The following is a 13,557-nucleotide window of genomic DNA, read 5'->3' on the forward strand; positions in this document are numbered from 1 at the left end:
CATATTTTAAATTTTTAATTTAGGTACTTTAGCTTACATTACTCAAATTACATGTTATATTATTTTTATTTTTAGATTTAGGGATATTTAAAGATATATAAATTTTGAAAATTTAAAAATAGTTTAAACGGGTTATCAAACCCGCAAAGATCCGAATCAAACCGGAACCAAAATTTATAAATACACGAATAAAGTTAGAATCTTTAAACTCGAAAATCTCAAACCCGAATAGATTTTAACCGAATTCGAGTGGTACCCAAATATTCACCCCTAACTTAGTCAATATAAAACGATCAAATATTATAATTATACTATTTTGTATAAATAAATAAAAACTAAAAGTGAAAATTAATACTTGTGCGGTCGCACGGGTCAAAATCTAGTTAAAATTAAATTAAATAAAATTGTTTTAGGATTCTTCTACACTCTCAGATTGTGAAATGGAAATATATCTTGTATGCTGTGCACATGTATTTCTCATAAAACAAATATTGTATTATACTTCTTTGAAAATGAGTATTTAATTTTGTTTAATCTCCAAAAATCTGGGGAATTACGCGTCAGACGTTCTCCATCGTTGCAGTTTTCACTCATCATCCCTCAAAGTCTCTTCTTCTTCCACAAGAAATCAACAGAACCACAATTCAAAAAAATAATGTCACACACCAATCCCGAATCCTCAAACTTCAACGCTCAAAACAGCGACGTCACCGAATCAATCATCTTTTAATGAGATAACATTTAAGGAAATACAATATCCGGTATCTTTAAACCAAAGAAATATTTAAGGGAAATGTCACACCGTTAAACCATTTTGTAACGTTTTCTCCGCTTTTAATGAGATAACATTTAAGGAATATTCTATAATCATCAAAATAATTATAATCGGTAACATTATAACCGTAGGACCAAAATAATAATAAATAGTAATAGGTAGGCCAAACAACTTTTTAAGTAGATTTTTCAGAATGTTTATGTTTTAATAGTATAGATATTTGTTCATTTTCATAATCTCTTTTAAAAATATTCAAATTTTAATATTAAAGATCTCAATCTTGATTTGCTCCCATTTATTTTCAAAATATTAGATTTTCTCCTACTTATTTAAAAATGTTTATAAAATGTAAATGAACTTCTGGTTTATTATGTATTCTTATGGTTATATATAAAAATACATTTCTTTCTAGTGTATACAGTCTATAATAGTTATATTATTGATTTATAGAGTAAGGACTATGTTCATAGTGGAGCATTGCCTATTTTGAAAGTTTTCAAAAATTGATTGGGAGTCAATTTTATAGGAATGAAATATATGTATATATATATATATATATATATATATATATATATATATATGGTTGGATTGAATGTGTAAGGCTGTAAGCTAAACAAAAAATATTTGGTAAAATATTGCTCAAGCCTGATTTACACGTTTTCAAAAAGAAATATACTTTTAAAGTAATTATAATTATTCCTTTGACAAAGATTAGAGATATTAGATTTCTCAAAAAGAAAAGATTAGAGATATAGATGTGTAACAATAAATGGCAAATGATTCTGATTTCTTTTACTAAAGGAATATTCATATATATTTAATTGTATATTTGAAAAAAAATTGTGTTTTAAATGATTGATTTCATTTTTTGTTAATGTGATAGCTGAAATATAGGCGTTGTTATGGAAGGTGAGTGATTTTTCTCTGACCAATATCAAACGCATTCCGTTAAAAGTTAAAAGGAATTTGTAGTCAATTCGAGTATATGAAAACACATTTCCAAGGTTTGTAATTGTATTTGATTTAGTGTATTAGATATGAAAACTGTATTTAAATTTATTAATAATTATATTTCATACATTAAAATACATTTAACTTTCATATAGGAAACCGAGGAAATAAATGTATTTAGACATGATGATTAATCGGTTTAATATATGTAGGAAACCTTTTTTTTCTGTCACCAGTATATATTTAGGAAATCAAGGAAGTAAATGTCTTTACTAAAAGTTATGTTTCAGGGTTAATTAAAAACCAATCGTTGGAGTGGGTTTAATTTAAAATCAAAATATTATATTTAATATCAGTGGCATGTCACTGTAATTTTTTTGGAAAAGTCTGGAGATAAATACAAAATGTACTTCGCTTTTAATAGATTAGATTCACTTAACACTTGCAAATTTTTTGGTGTAAATGTTAAGAAACACTTTCTTTTATTTTATTACCAAAAACATTTGGAAATTGTTTTTTTTAATATTAACGCTCACAAAAATATTACTAACAATTAATCATGCCGTATTCACAGGATACAAATTCAAACAAATATCAAATATCCTAATCGTATAGAAACCTAGAATGTTAGCACAATTAATTTAGCCAACCATATAAAATCGTTTACAGAAAATATAAATATAACATATTTTTAAAATTACAGAAATTATATCAAATTATAAATTTCATAGATAATACAATTTTAATCAAAATTCAATTCTGCGGTTTCAAAATCAAACTCTAGTTAACATTACAACCATCGGAAATTAACTGTAGAAACTTTTTTTACGATAAAAAAATTGCTGGGAAAAATCATAATATTTTAACGAAAACATACAATTCATAGAATATGTATTTCTAAATTTTTTTTTTTTTTTTTTTTTTTGTCATCAAAAAGAAAGAGTATTTCTAAATTAGAAACAGCCATCAAATCTTTTATTATGTTAGTCTACTCATTAATGAAGGTGACTAAGTGTTTTACATGATGTGACAGTTGACTCAATATAACTCATCATTTGACTTCTTCAAAGGAGATATTGACCACAAGTTTAGAATATGAATAGTTTTTTCTTTGACCTTGTGGAGATATTGACCACAAGTTTTCGAACGAAAAAAGAATATGGATATCTATATATATAAAGAAAAGCACTCTCTTCTTTGAGAGTGCCACGTCACTAATTCAATTGCCCAGAATGCAACACCTGTCCAGTTTGTAAAAACACACCGTTTCATTTATTTATGTTTGTGTTACGTCTGGGCTTTCGTTTTTTGTTGTTGTCATTGTTTTGGTTTATAAAGCCCAATCTTTGAAACGCAGAGTTTTTGATTCCTGTTCTTCTTCCACACTGAATCGAGAAGGCTTCTCCTTCGATCTCAGATACCAGCTATGGAGTTTTGAGATTTTCAATCCACGTGATGATTCGCTTTGTAGATCTTCAATTTCGATGTTTTGCCTTCTTTTCTATCAACGGAAACGTTAACCATAATGGATTTTTACTCCCTGCTCTATCACTCGGAATGTGTATATATACGTCGCAGGTGATATTTCTTGGCAAATCACTTTGAGATTTCCTATTATTACTTTAAAGTTTTTAATTTCTTTGACACTTTGATTTCTGATTAAGTGATTCCTTGGATCTTTTATTACTTTCCTGTTTCCAGTTTATTCAAATCAGTTAATACTCTCTTTAGCTTCCCTTCTTTCATTTTTTTTTAAATCACAGGAGATGGCGACCTTCACGCCGCTCTCGGAACCACCAAATGGCAGGTTTTCATTCTTTCTCTCTTTCTCTCTTTCTCTGCTCTCATTTGTGTAACGTTTATTGATTGTCGGTATCGTTTCTCTGTAGTTAGATGAATTCCAACGAGCTGTTCAATCTAGCTACGACAATGGTTTGAAAAACGAAATTCGAGACAGGCATCGTGAGAGTACTTTCGCCATGGAGACTCAGGTTGTGAAGATAGAGAAGTCTCACAAAGAAGCTAGCAAAGGAACTCTGAGACGGGTTCGTTTGGACGAAGATGATCAAGATGATCATAATGAGCTTGCCCTTTTCTTGGCTGAACCATCTGACCCTGAAAGGAAACAACTTTCCACAAATGGTGTAAAAGTAAATCAGCTTCAAGGACATAGAAGGACGGCGAGTGCTACTGATGATATCGGTGCTTGGATTGCGGTTTCCGATGATGGGTTACTCCACAGCTTTGACGAGCCATTTGTCCGACCTCCACGAAAAGTTCCCAATTTCTCTGGCTTCTTGAACTATATGGAGTCTGGCTCCAAAAAATCTGTTTGAAAGTGGAAGGCCTTAGATCGTCAAGGAGACTCTGATGCTGCACTGTTACCTATCCAAACTAACCAAGCAAGATCTTCCAACGTAAGATTTTTTCCCTTTTGTTTACAGATCTCTTACTAAGAAGCTTTCTTACCTTTCCAGCGAAATGAATGTTTTGATAGGGACAAGATCTGTATGGAGTGCGAAGAGGATTGTTTTAAAAAGCAGCTTCGCGGTTGGTATGGAGTTATGCAGAGGCAATCAAAATGGTTTCAGTGTCAAATCCGTAGCAAATCCGTTCAAGCTGCAATTTAAATTCTTCTTTTACGTGTTCTTATATGTAATATATTTTCTCTTTGCATTCATACATGTGTAATAGAAACCAATGCTTAAGACTTATAAGATGACCTGTTTGTCATTGCAGTGGTAGTGGAAGATCACATATGTAGAGAAAGACAGGTACGGAGGACCACGTAGAGTTCATAAGTTCAGCATAATCGTAATAGAGTGATCATTTCGGAGGTATCTTAGTTCTTTTATAGCCTTTCAAATGACTTGAAATTTTTGCCAACTCCTCTTCTCTCATCATTTCTTAACATGACCTGAAGAATGCAAAATCCATTGTTGATTGGTTGACTGGATATATATGTGGAACCACAGTTCGATTTTGCCCTGTGAAATATGAACAGTGCAAGGAATCTCCAAGACAAATATATTACAGTATGAAAGACGGTATGATTCAATTGCATAGATAATGAATAGTCGTATATTTGCAGTGAACTTTTTAGTCGACTTATGTGATCAAGTTCTTGAGATGAGATAGTGATTATGTTATAGACTTTGCCGGATTAATCTTCATCTCCTTTGATCTTTCTTGGGTAGTTCTTAACATCTTATCAAACCTCTGGGTTTACAATGTTCTCATCCTCGCTCGATTTACCCGTCCCTGTCTCATTTGTCTGTTGGTTAAATTTGCTTCACATTTTAATTGCATTTATGGATTACAGGTTGCTGACTACTATCGAGATAAACTCCATTTTGCTTAGGCTAAAGAGATCGCATGAAAGACGAGTTATGCAAAAGGAGCACATGAGAGGTTAGGCAGGTCCAGTGGTAGATAATCTTCTGTAGCTATTTTTTCAAAGTCGGTGGTGAGATTGGAGGAGAATGGTTATCTTAATCATTATAAAGGTGATGTTTGTGAGTTATTTGTGCTTCTTGCAATGGCTGCCCTCAAACCAGTGAACTCCAAGTAAATTCTCTGATTTGACTTAATGTGCTTCTTGCAATGGCTGCCCTCAAACACAAGAGGTGATGTTCTGTGATTTTTAATTTCTCTGATTTGAGATTAGTGTGCTGCTCTGTTTACAGATTCAGTTGACTTACTTTGATCCAGGAAGCTAAGTAACAACGACACCAATCTCATTTTCTGACTAAAGATGCAGGTGGGGTGTTCAGTCCTCTAATTCAGGTTGTTCTGTTAAGAACAACATTTGCGCTTACACGTTTCAGTATGTGGATGGAAGTGGCACCTCAGGGTTCTTCTTCTCTGATTTCTTGCAGTTTGACATACGTTTGATTACTATGACTCTTGGCCAGACATGTTGTCTCATTCTTGATTAAGTGCTCTGCTTTTCACTGTTATCTTCTTGCATCGCTAAGACAATGATGAGCCCAAGGCTCAAGCTTTTTACCAATGTCACCTTCCCACTTGGCTCAAAGAATTTTTTTTTAATATACATGTGGTCTATGGATTTAGATTTATGAACTATGGAACACATCTGATTCCAAATTGTTTCAAAGGAACACGTTTGAAAATTTTCGTGTATCTCTATCATCTATAGATTTCCACTACAAAGAAGAAATAAACAGAGCTTAACGTGACTGCTGCGACAAAAATAACTATGAATACTAGAGAAACATGTGAAAGCTCAAACCACAAACGAGCTGCCATTTCAATGTAATGGAGACCAACTGCAACAATTGCTTCTACTTTCAAGCAATCCAAGAAATTCATACCATCCCTTAGAATGACTTTGTGGGATCAAAGCTAAAACTGCTACAACAACACGCAGTATCAAACATATCTCCCACAACTTTTTACAACAAAATAATACATGGATTGTTTAATCATTGGAGCCATTTTGCAACGAAGTTTTGGATTTCAAAAGTCTACACAGAACTAAAAAAACTGGTTCAAGTTAACAAAAATAAAAATAAAAAAACTGGTTCAGACAATACTAATCAATTAAAAAAATAATAACCAATTGAACAACAAACAATGCATACACAGAATTTAATATTTTAACCGAAAAACATAGATAAAATTGCTGTAAAATAATTATGAAGCTTAATTCTATTTAAAGTAAAATTAACATAAAATTTAAAATAAATTTGTGCTATCAATTTTACTCGCCCGCCCGCCCATAGGGCGGGTTTACTCTAGTGTAAATTTTAAAATAACTAGAGTTAAAATATGTGTGTGCATAATTTATGAGCTTCAGACACATCGTCGTTTTGAGTGAATTGAAAGCATCAACATTACAATATGTCATTATCTCGACTATTGTTTTGGGCGTTCGTATTCATTTTTGAGAGCCTAATATTTTATATATTTTACAGAATTTTTGCATTTTTTAAGAAGGTGATTGGTCCAATAGAAACAGGCTTATTGGATCAATGGGTCATAAAGGGTTCGGAAGGCAACAACCCATAGTCATACAGTGCCTCACAGTGTATCCTCCACTCTAATAGTGTTCCAACCCATAAACCCTTCGCTTGAGTCCAAATTCTCAACTCCCTTGGAATGGTTAGTCCAGTAGACAGCCTCACCCAAATCTGGCGAGTCAATGTCCCACATTCTTGTTGTTTCCACCTCGGATCTCAGCGAAAGCTTGGCTCCTATAACCATTTTATTCCTAGCAAACTTGAGAGAGAGAGAGAGGCTCTTTAACAAAAAAAAGGTTGAGAGACAAAAAAAAAACCTTTAAAATAAGTAATTGGGTTGCTATATAAACTATAAATGCCACTTTTTTACTAAAAAGTGGATAAAGATATAAAGATCATTCTGATATGACATAAGTTATATATTAAAATATTTGATCAATCTACTTACTGTCAATTAATTTTAATTTAAAATTCCATAAAACTTATAAAACTTCACATAGAATTGAAACCTCATGAAACTTATAAAACTTTACATAGTATCAAAACCTCTACACCTAACTACTAAAAATGTTTGTACGTCAATTCACACTTATAATCTAGCTAAAAGAGTATGGATAGAAAAGCTATTAGCACTTATAATCTAGCTAAAAAAGTATGGATAGAAAAGCTATTATCTCGAGGAATAGAACTTAGATTATGTAGAAATTAATGATCTTTTTGTCTTAATTTCGAAGGAGCATGTAAGAATATAAACTCTCTCAAATAACATTTTTAAGATTTTGTCATAAATAGTCTTCAAAAAATAAAATGAGCAAAAATTTTTTTTTCTATTTGGAACTTGTTAACCTTTATTTTTTAAAATTTGAAGCCTCATCTCCAAAACCCCATCATTTAACTCTAAATCTCAAGTTTATATTAATTAATCATAGGGGTACAAATGCATATCTTCTCTATTAAAAGAGAAGTACAATTTTTATCTACTATTTAGAAGTTACATTGGACCATCTAATTAAACATTATAAGAAGACCTTTTAATATACTAAACGTCACGTCACATATAAGAGGACCGTTCAATATATAAACGTTAATATATTAAACATTACATATTGGACCATTTATTAATGTTATTAAGATTAACTACAAACATTACCCAACTCAAATATACATCTATCGTATCATTTCATCACATATTGAAATACAATATTTCCATGGCAGCATGTTCATCAGATAAAGAATTAATTAATAACAACGAATTGAATACCTTGCAAAAATTATTAATCTGTCAAGTACAAATCCACTATTTTTCCTCACGTATTAACATATCTTCTCTGTAGCCACTATGTTTATCACAAAAGAATTAAAATCCATGCATGACGAACAACATATCTCACTGGTTTTCTTAGAACATAATTCATCTCTCACATTAAGATTATATGATCCATTTAAAAAAGGAAATCGCTATTTATTAGGGAAATTTGCTCCAATAACCCAACAAAAACACACAAATTCACTAACTACCCAAAATCATATCCTCTTTTTTACTTTCTCTTCTTATCTCTCTCTACAATCTAATTTTTATTTTTTATTTGGTTATATGGCAAATAAACCCTATTTATTATATATCAAAAAAGATAAAAAATAAACACACTTTAACATATAAAAGCATGTACAAAACAGTTTACTCACATATCCAAAAGAAATTATAAATGTTATATTGTTGCAAATAAATATAATACCCGCCCAGTTGGGCGGGTCAAGATCTAGTTTACCTTTTAATAAGACTTATTTTGGTGAATGCTATTTTCGTGAAAATAAACTAAAAATGACTATCCAAAAAATTTCTCTAAATTTATTTACCGCCAATTAGCTTTAAATTATAAGTTAACAACTCCTATTAATCCACCAATAATGACAATTCCAGTGTACATATATGATATATCAATACATATAAAAATATGTAAAGGAAACATCTATTAGAAGTGGATAACTGAGTAGAGGTATTACATGGATATGTACCCATCAATTCATTTGTATTGGAAACCAAATTGTGTTTTATCTAAACTCTGTGCCGATCTAACATGTTTAGTTGTCCTAAGCAAAATTTTAATAACATATTTTTACATTTTCCTTTAATCATATATAAGTAAATAAATATATATATATATAATATATAAAATATCACATTAATTTTTAACTATTTCAACTGCATTAATAGTTATTAAATATATTATAAAATTAATTGTATAGCAATATTTGTTAATATTATCAGCAACATTTTCACCATAATGCAATCATAATCTACTAAAATCAATTGTTAATACAAATTGTACATTTAAAAATAATATTTTACCTAAATTTATATAATTTTTACTTATATTTTATCAATTTTTACTTAAATTTTTATATGATTTTATTAAAATTTATATGTAAACATCATTTATATTTAATAATAAATATAATATTTATAAAAAAAAATATTTTTGTTTATATAATTTTATTAATAAATATATTACACGGATAATGAGAAACAACTAAACAAATTAAAGAATCATTAGTTGCACTGATCTCTAATAGTTTGTAATTTATCATTAGCTAATAATTCTCAATAAGTAATATTTATCTTAAAAATGTATAATTATAAATATAAATTAAAAATTTCAGAAATGTGTCCTAATCGGTGGCTTGAGTGGCTTTCCCTCCAAACAAGCCCTGTCTAAACTCTCAACTTCTTCATACGAAAGACATTACTATCAAAACACTTTTATTTTAGCAAAAGAGATATAATTACAACATTTCTCTAAGAAATCAAAGCCTAAGTGTGTCCTTAACAATGAGAAACAACCCAATGAATAACACAAACACGATCCCTGAAAATATCATCCCTGGTTCCACCTCTTGCATGAAGCTTCCTCCCTCCTCTAACCGCTTCCAACAATATCAACGCCAAAGTTCCACCGTCAAGAGAACAGGAAAGAGATTGATCATGGCGAGGTTGATATTCAGCAACGCTGCAAATTGGTAAATCATGTCGATGTTTAATCTCGCCACTTCTGATCCCACTGAAATGATCGGCACAGGACTTGATACTTGACTTGCTGAGTTAAAGAAGGTTTGTTTCAGACCGTCCAAGCCTAAGAAAAACTAGCATAATCAATTGTACATATAATTTTTTATAACTAAATAAAAACCTAAAGTAAATAAATTTTATAAATTATAATTTCAGAGGATCGTCTGATACCAGATCATAGGTTAATTATGAGTTTTTGGATTTTCACCGGGTTTTCTAAGATAGAAAATTACAATTCTTTTTATTAAAATGAACTGGATTATAAACATTTCACTAACATTTCACTGGATCTATCGATTAAATCATAGATCTGGGTCAGATATAAAAACACTATAAAATCATTTATAACCTCCAAAATCCTATGTCGGTTCTGAACATACTGATGAAACATCCTAACAGCCACTAAGCCGGCCTAGAATCAAATCCACAAAGAATTTCTTTAAAAATACTTTTCTCTAGCGGAGAAAAGAAAGAGATTTAAAAGAGGGAGACTGGATAAATAATAAAAACTCCAAAACACATATTTTGACTCGATAAAAAAACTCAAATATAGGTTACAAACTAGTAAAAACCAATATATATGTATAATATATTATGTTTGTAGGTGTAGGTACGTGTAACATTATAATTAAAATTAAATCAGATATTGTTTTATTTTGCTATATTTTTTTTTGTAAATATATTTTTGGTAAGCTTTTTACAATATAGTAGTAAGTTTTACTTTGCTATATTAAGTTTGATATTTCATAACTTATAGAAACTATTTACATATAGTCTTTTTTTTTTTTGAACATAACTATCTACATATAGTCTTTGAACACTAATCTGTTCAAGCAATATGAGGGTTTAAATCCATTGTTCGAACTTCGAATCTATTTAGGAGAAAATTAGAATCTGTTCTCCGTCTAAGGTAGACATTTTAAGCCAATAATCTACTAAGAAACAATAATATGAAAGATATTTTGGTCAAATAATATGAAAGATATGATAACAACGATAAAGTTTCTTTTGATGATTTCTTTTGTATTTAAAAGGAACACTGATAAGAAAGAAAGAAACCTCTGCGGCAAATAAAGATAAATTATTCACATGTGTTGTGTTTTAAAGGGAAGACTGGTATAAAAGAAAAGGGGGAAAATTGAAATATTCATGGGAAAAAAATACAACAATCACAAACATGACTGATAGCTGCTATTCACGGGATGTGGCAGCAACTGAGGCATACATATATTTAGTGACATTGCTTTTTCTTGGGGTAAAAGTTTATCATCCTAGGAATTGAACTTGTTAGCTACAAATGTTAAAGAATGTGCTCTTATGATATTATGACATATAATGTTATGATTTATGATTATAGATGATATTGTTTTGTCTGTTTGTAAGACTCTTATATTATGTTTGTAGTATACATGTGTATTAAAAATAAATTTAATCACTCCTCTTCAACGCCTACAAATTTTAAATACTTACATAGCCATGTAATATTTTACCAAATATTTAAAGGTGAAATCATTTCTACCAAAAATTAGTCTTTAAGAACATATTAAAAGTGTTGCACAAGAAACCAAACCGAGAGAGACCTAGAATAATCTTCAAGGTATCGGTCCATCAACATTATAAATCCGATTGTTTTACGTAAAAATTAGGGATTCATTCCATCCGTTGACATGTGAAACTAATAATTTCACACCGAAGAAAAACCGATCCTTAACATGTACCAACACGACACTTTATTATCCAGTGAAGGATCACCAAAATGTAGTTAAAAGGTTGATTTGAAATTTATAAAGTTGTATACTAAGAATGTTATTAAATTTTCTTTTTGAACACTGTTATTAATTTTGTTGCTCGAAAAATTTAGTAAATATACATAATTATACAAATATCAGTAATGTGATTATTTTTTTGTCATTAATATAAGCAGATTCAATTAAAACTGCAAACCATACTGAAAATTCAGAATCTATATGCACGACGAAAAACAGTTATATCTTCTCACTTTACTGTGTACCAAATTTTTCACTTTTTTTTATGCATGGATGATTTCTGAGTGAGTAAAACTCTCGTTCAAATGCTAACATCTAGGAAATAGATAATAACATATAAGAAAACAGTTTAGCTTTTTGTTACATTCACTATTCAGTCTTTATCAGCGATCTGTGATAATTGTTTGGAAAATGATATAATTACAGTTAAAGAACAGAGTTAGGTCATCACTATCAAGGGGTTCTCAAAACTTTGGTGTGGATTTTCCAAGTTCTTGATAAATTCTCTAACTAACTGTTAATAACTTATATTCACATTTTCAAAGACTCTTCACAAAAAAACACTAAATGCTGAGGACTAATTCCCTTAGCCTCCATTAAGAAATCAAAACTGTTCTAGATACCAAAGCACCGTAGCTAATGAAGCACTAGAAACAAATGCAGTACGAGAGGTAAGAACAAAAGATAAGGAAATAGATTGGAGACAGAGAATGTTGAATTTCGATTAACTTCAGGACTTTCACAAAGATCTGAGAGTTCAAGAACACAGACTGATAAGTCCTCCTCCGACTCCGACAAGAAGGATCAAGATCTTTTTTTTTTTTTTGACGGCAGATCTTATATATATTTATTATTTAAAATCTACTAACATATTTCATTTCGCGATTACAAATAGTATAATGGATAAAACATATCCAATGGTATATCAAAGTAAGTAAAATTATCAAAACTGATTTTTTTTCTCTAATCCATATCTTATTAAAATAGAAACATTGTATTGGACGTAACATTTATTTTGTAAGTTTTTAAACTAAATACATTTTTTCTATTTTATAGTTAAACCTACATTAAATCACTAGTATTCATTTTATACTACTATTAATGTTTCAAACAATATACTCCTTTTTTATACTACTATTTATATTTCCAAACAACACTATAATTAATCTTAGTTATTTTATATCTACAATTTTCTATCAAATTTTGTAAAAATGTCATAATTTCATAAATTGCAAAACAATGAACTTTAAAATTTGGATTAAAAATGACAAATTATGAACTATAACAACTTAACTCAAATTAGATTATATATCGGTCATCCATCTTGGTCATCTATCTATTTAATCGGTTAGTCTCAGATTTTCGTAATCTTTTTAAATATGGATATTTTATAAAAATCTAAATCAAATTATCAGATCGTCGGATTAACCGGTATAATCACGGACTCAAGTCAAATTTAAAAGCACTGATTTAAATAAAAAATATATAAACTCTTTTAAATTAATAAAATATTTGTTAAATTATTAGTAAAATTTTTCATTGTAAAATATTTCTCGCTTACAAAAGCGCGGATCAAAATCTAGTGGTACATTATTTTAAGAGAAAAATAAGGACATGGATAGTATTACATCATATTTTTTGAAAATACTATTCACAAATTCATTTTAATTAGTACCTTTTTATTTGTATAATAATCTCTAAATTTATGGAAAAAAAACTCACTGCTTAAAAATATACACTTTCAAAACATAATTATAAATAAATATTTAAATATAAAAGTAAAATTAAATAATATATAAACATATAATAAAGTAACAAACAATAAAAATAGAAGTACATAACTGATAAGAAATTAGAAAAATACACAAAAAACTTAAGAAAACGTAGAACAATTGTTAATGTAATAAAAAGTATTTTAATAAAGTTAAATCTTACTTAAAAAATTTAAATTTAAAAATATGAGAGTATAATTTTAAAATTTATAATTATAATTAGCAATAAATAATAAGTTTAAAA

At 29.3% G+C, this 13,557-nt stretch overlaps 1 pseudogene; it reads left to right on the plus strand.

Annotated features, from left to right (window-relative positions):
• The first annotated feature begins 1,677 nt into the window (after positions 1-1,677).
• LOC108850910 (uncharacterized) lies at positions 1,678-5,664 on the plus strand (annotated as a pseudogene).
• The last annotated feature ends 7,893 nt before the right edge of the window (positions 5,665-13,557 follow it).

Source organism: Raphanus sativus, chromosome 4 (assembly GCF_000801105.2).
Source record: "Raphanus sativus cultivar WK10039 chromosome 4, ASM80110v3, whole genome shotgun sequence".
NCBI classification, from domain to species: domain Eukaryota; kingdom Viridiplantae; phylum Streptophyta; class Magnoliopsida; order Brassicales; family Brassicaceae; genus Raphanus; species Raphanus sativus.